The sequence below is a fragment of the Pistacia vera genome, unplaced genomic scaffold (genome assembly GCF_008641045.1).
Source record: "Pistacia vera cultivar Batoury unplaced genomic scaffold, PisVer_v2 Contig223, whole genome shotgun sequence".
Lineage (NCBI taxonomy): Eukaryota > Viridiplantae > Streptophyta > Magnoliopsida > Sapindales > Anacardiaceae > Pistacia > Pistacia vera.
Window position 1 is genome coordinate 2,245,207 of NW_022196028.1, and position 5,314 is coordinate 2,250,520.

Sequence of the window (5,314 nt, forward strand, 5' to 3'; positions counted from 1 at the left end):
TTCAATCTTCATTGTGGTTGCACGCTAGGCTTGACATCATCTTCCATAAGTATCTTATGCATATAAAACGATGGAGAGATGCCTCTAATATCTGAAATAGTCCATCCAATTGCTGATCCGTGTTCCCTTAATACTCGAATCAACCGCTCTTCTTCCAATTTGCTCAACCTTGAACTGATGATTACTGGGAAGGTTTCTGATTCCCCAAGATACGCATATTTGATGTGGGATGGTAAAGGCTTCAGTTCAAGCTTCGGAGGTTCTTCATTTCTTTCATTTTCCTTCTCTTTTTTAAAATCAAATTCCTCAAATTCTAGATCTTGGCTCTCATCAATCGGTTGAAGTGCTTCCAACAATCTAGCACATTCATTCTTTGTCGACTCATCTACCTCTATGGTTTTTGATTGGGCAATACAAGCTTCTAGAGGTAGTTGTAGAGTGTTCTCTTCAATAGCCTCTTCTACTAGTTTATCCACCATATCAACACTAAAGCACGAATCCGACTCAGTTGGAAACTTCATAGCTTCAAACATATTGAACGTTACTGTTTCATCTTAAACCCTCAACAGCAACTTTCCTTCTTGCACATCAATGAGTACCCTTCCTGTGGCCAGAAATGGCCGGCCCAAAATAAGAGGCATTTTCTTATCCTCTTCCATGTCCAATACAACAAAGTCCGCCGGAAAAATTACTTTATCCACCTTCACCAACACATCTTCAACTATACCCCTCGGATGTTTTATGGATCTATCTGCAAGTTGCAACGACATGGTCGTTGGCTTCACTTCACCAATTCCCAATCTTCTGAAAACAGAAAAAGGCATTAAATTGATGCTAGCACCTAAATCACATAAAACTCGATCAAATGTAATGTCTCCTATAATGCAAGGAATAGTAAAACTCCCTGGATCTTTGAGTTTCAGGGGTAGCTTCTTCTGGAGGATGGCGTTGCACTCCTCCGTGAACATCATTGTTTCCTTATCTTCTAACTTCCTTTTGTTTAATAAAATCTCCTTCAGAAATTTCGCATAGCTCGGCATCTGTTGCAATGCATCTGCAAAAGGAATGTTAATATGCAGTTTTACTTTAATGAATTTGGAAAACTGCTTATCCTAATTCTTTTTTTTGAGTCTCTGAGGAAAAGGCATAGGAGGAGTGTGATGTGCCAACTCTGGTGGTATTTCGGGAAATGGCAATTTCTCTTTCCTTTGTCTTTACCTCTCTTCCCATTTTTGTTCTTCTTCCCTATAACTGGATGGTTTCTTTTCAGCAACAATCTCTTCTTCAACTTCCTTATCAGAATCTCCCTTTTCTTTTGGTGGGCTTCCTTCTTCTCTTGATTTTTCCACCTCTTCTAACATTGTCCCACTTCTCAGAGTTATTGCATTTGCCTGCTCACGTGGGTTTGTAACTGTGTTGCTTGGTAGTAAGCCCTGTGGTCTCTCATTTAACTTATCAGCCAGTTGACCCACTTGTACCTCCAAGTTCTGAATGGACGCCCCTTGATTTCTAAAATTCATCCTCGTCTCATTCATGAAACCTGTGGTCTCTTGCATAAACTTTCCAAACATGTCTTCCAATTTTGTCACTTTTTGCTCTCCTGATTGATTGTTCACCCCTGCTTGGTTGTTTGGCAATGCTCTTTGGTTCCATTGATTATTTTGTTGATTCTATTGGTTCTGATTGCCCCAAGATAGGTTCGGATGATTCCTCCAACTAGGATTATATGTGTTAGAGTACGGATTGTCCGGTTGCCTTTGATTTCCTGCCAAGTAGTTAACCTGCTCTGATGATGAAGATGCTAAAGCAAACGTGTTCCCCATTTGACATTCACTGCTCACGTAATTACCTGCACAAAATTCACAAGTTATTTGAGGTGCTTGAATGGAATTTACCTGCATGCTTCCCAACTGTTTCTAAAGTGCTGTTAGTTGGGCTGAAATGGTTGCATATGCATCAACTTCATGAAGACCCATAGATTTCTTCGGTTGCATCCTCTCATTAGGTCTTTGATAATTGTTGCTTGTTAGAACTTCAAGCAACTCATGAGCTTCTTCCGGTGTCTTATTTTGCAATGCTCTTTCCCAATGCTGCATCTACCATAGTTTGCACATTCACCATCAATCCGTTATAAAATGTTTGGACTTACATCCAAACTGGCAACCCATGTTGTGGACACCTCCTCAGTAACACCTTGTATCTTTCCCAAGCCTCATATAATGATTCAGACTCTTCCTATATAAACGATGTGATATCATTTCTCAGTTTTGCCGATTTTGCTAGAGGAAAGAATTTAGTTAGGAATTTTTGTGCTAAGTAATTCCATGTTGTGATCGGTCCTGATGGTAGTGCCATTAACCATCCTTTAGCCTTATCCCTCAATGAAAACGGAAGCAGTCTCAATCTTATGGCGTCATTTGATACTCCATTTGATTTGAAAGTATAGCAAATCTCAAAAAAATTAGCAATGTGCAGATTTGGATCTTCCTTCAAATTTCCCTTAAACTGTACCGACTGCTGAATCATCTGAATGATTGCCGGCTTTATTTTGAAATTGTTGGCTTATACTGCTAGTCTATTTATGCTCGAACCACTACCTTCAACTGTGGGAACTGAGAATTTCCTTAGTATTCTATTTTCTACCATCTCTAAAACTATGACCTCTGCTTCAACTATAGCCTATCATTCTATTCTCTCTCTATTAAGTCTTCTAGTGGTTCTTTTAATTTCTGGATCAACAGGAACCACTGGCTGACGTCTTGCTCTTCGCATAAACTACATAGAAGGAGAGAAAAAGTGAGATCACAAGCCAACCAAAAAGAACAACAAAAATTAAACTAACAAACAATTAAACAAAAATAAAGCTCCAATCTAGCTAACACAAGAAAAATTTAATGTTAACACACAACTCAATCCCCGACAATGGCGCCAAAAACTTGATGCGTTGTTACTACAACATGCAATGATAGCAAGTGCACTAGTCGCACAAAGTAATAAAGTGATGAGTGAGTATCGTTCCCACGAGGATTGGTTGTTAAGCACTAATTTTCCTAAGTGTTTTTCAAGTTGGAGAAACCAAAATTGTTTGGATTAATGGGAGATGAAAAATAACTAAAAACAAAACTTACTAAGTATTAAAAACTAATTAATGAAAGCAAGAATTAAAAGCAAGAGTAATATCAATTTAACAAACGATTAGGGTTTTGACTTCATTCGGACTCTATCGATGAATTCTATGGATTATGCTAATTCCACAGTCACATGCACAGATTGTAAATCTAATTCTCTAAGTTGTCAAACATACCTTCTCAGGCTATGAATTCCTACTTTTCCCTATTAAACTTCCGCACCCAACAATTTGAAGATTAATGGATCCAAGTTCATTAAGCTAATGGAATCCTAGATTGATTTCATTAATTCTCAAATTTATCTCTAGCATTCAATACTACAATGGTGATTACCGAAGAAGCTCAACATGATTCATTTCTCAATCTCATCATATTCATCAAATAAAATCAATAAAAACAGAATAACCACACAATCTGTGCAATAGAATATAAAAATAACAATAATCAATTGATTAACGCATAGAAATCCGAATTACATCAAAACCCTAACCCAAAATGGGTTAGTTCATAACTAAATTAACACAAACAGCAAGAAAAACAGTAAACATAGCAGTCAACATATTGAAATAAAGAGAAAAGAAAAGATATCTCCCCTAGTTGAAGAATCCACAAGGTTGAATCTCAAATCTTCTCACTTTCTCTCCAAAAATGTCAAATCTACTCAAAGAAAAATGAAAACCAGGCGAACTTAGACCCCCCTCTCAAAATGGCAAAGTTTTCCTTTTATAGTTCGCCCAAAAACCTAAAACTTTCCTAAAATAAAACTGTGCGTTTTGGAGGAAACAAATATTTCGCAGACTTCGCCGCGGCGAAGAAAGAATTTCACCACGGCGACGAGGTAAATGGGATTCTCGTGCTTAACTTCCTTCGCCACGGCGAACCTTGCTGAAGTATTCTAAATTTACATAATTGCCCTCCGCTTGCTTCCTTGCTTGAATCTTCGATCTTCGATGCTTTCCCATTGGAACAAGCTTCATAATGCTTCAATCTGCTTCAGAACTCTTCCAAATTCTGAGATCCGCTCACTTCTGGGTCCAGAAACTCCAATTTGCTCATTATTTGCTCAAAATGCCCGTTTTGGCTTGAAATATAAAATATAGAGAATTAGGTAGCAATTCAGGCATAAACAAACTAAGAAGTATCCAAAATCCGGCCAAAAGCCTAATTAAAACAGTATAATTCTCGGATTATCACCACCCTATCTCTCTCTCTCTCAAGAAAAAACTTTTCTTATTCTTCTTTCTTGATTCTTAAAGGCCTTGATTGTTCTAGCAAAATAACCAAAGGTTCTGCAGATTATCTTCGTGTGGACTTTCATGAGTGCGATCCTCCTTTGGATCGATTAGCGAAAAATCATGTGAACAGTAGACGGTGAATAGTATGGCAAACAGTAATTGTGAATAGTGTTTCTGTCTGAAGTCAAGATATTCGGAGGAGCCTCCAAACGTATGTACGTATTCTAATCCTTGAATGGATTTATTTTATACAGATTTTGTTTATAATCATGTAAACGGTATAATCTATACATGAATCTTGGCAAAGAAAGGTAATTGATTTATCGATTGAATTTTTTTTCCGCTGCGTATGGTACATCAATTACTAACAATCCCACAATAGGAATAAGTCCCATACATATCCTAGTTTATCAAAGACTCCTAGTCTTACATGAACTAATACCCTTACTCCTTCATGGATTAGCACTACAAGTTTCCTGTTTACTCAAACTCCTATTATGAAAACACCTAGTTCTACAAGGACTCAAGCTTCCTTGGCTCATGATATAAACAAAGGCTAGCCCTCTCATTTTTAATTCAATCACAACCCCTCTCTCTAGCTCACTAAGTTCTTGCTACTAAGAACCATTACCTTTCCCTACTGTAGAGTCGAGTTCTAACCACTCTATGTTGGTAATCGCTGTAGAGCTGAGTTTCGACCACTTTATGCCAATAAGTAGCACCTTAGCTTCACACTCTTGGTAAACTCTTTCCCACTCTCAGCCTTACTAAATATCTGACAACTACACTAACTTGAGCCTCAGAGTACCTATAGCTGACACCACACCGGTGTCCCAAAGTGCTTCGTATTGACTCTTCTTTGTCTCTATAGGTCTATGAGATTGTTAGTGGCTCATTTCTCACACAATCAAATCCAAAAGGACTTCCAGGTAGATTTTACCGTCTATAGTA

General features: G+C 37.8%; 1 non-coding gene across 1 annotated transcript; it reads left to right on the forward strand.

Moving 5' to 3' along the window:
• The first annotated feature begins 2,161 nt into the window (after window positions 1-2,161).
• Window positions 2,162-2,268, forward strand: LOC116130710. The gene has a single exon (XR_004128112.1). It is a non-coding gene; the product is annotated as a small nucleolar RNA R71 (small nucleolar RNA).
• Window positions 2,269-5,314: the final 3,046 nt, after the last annotated feature.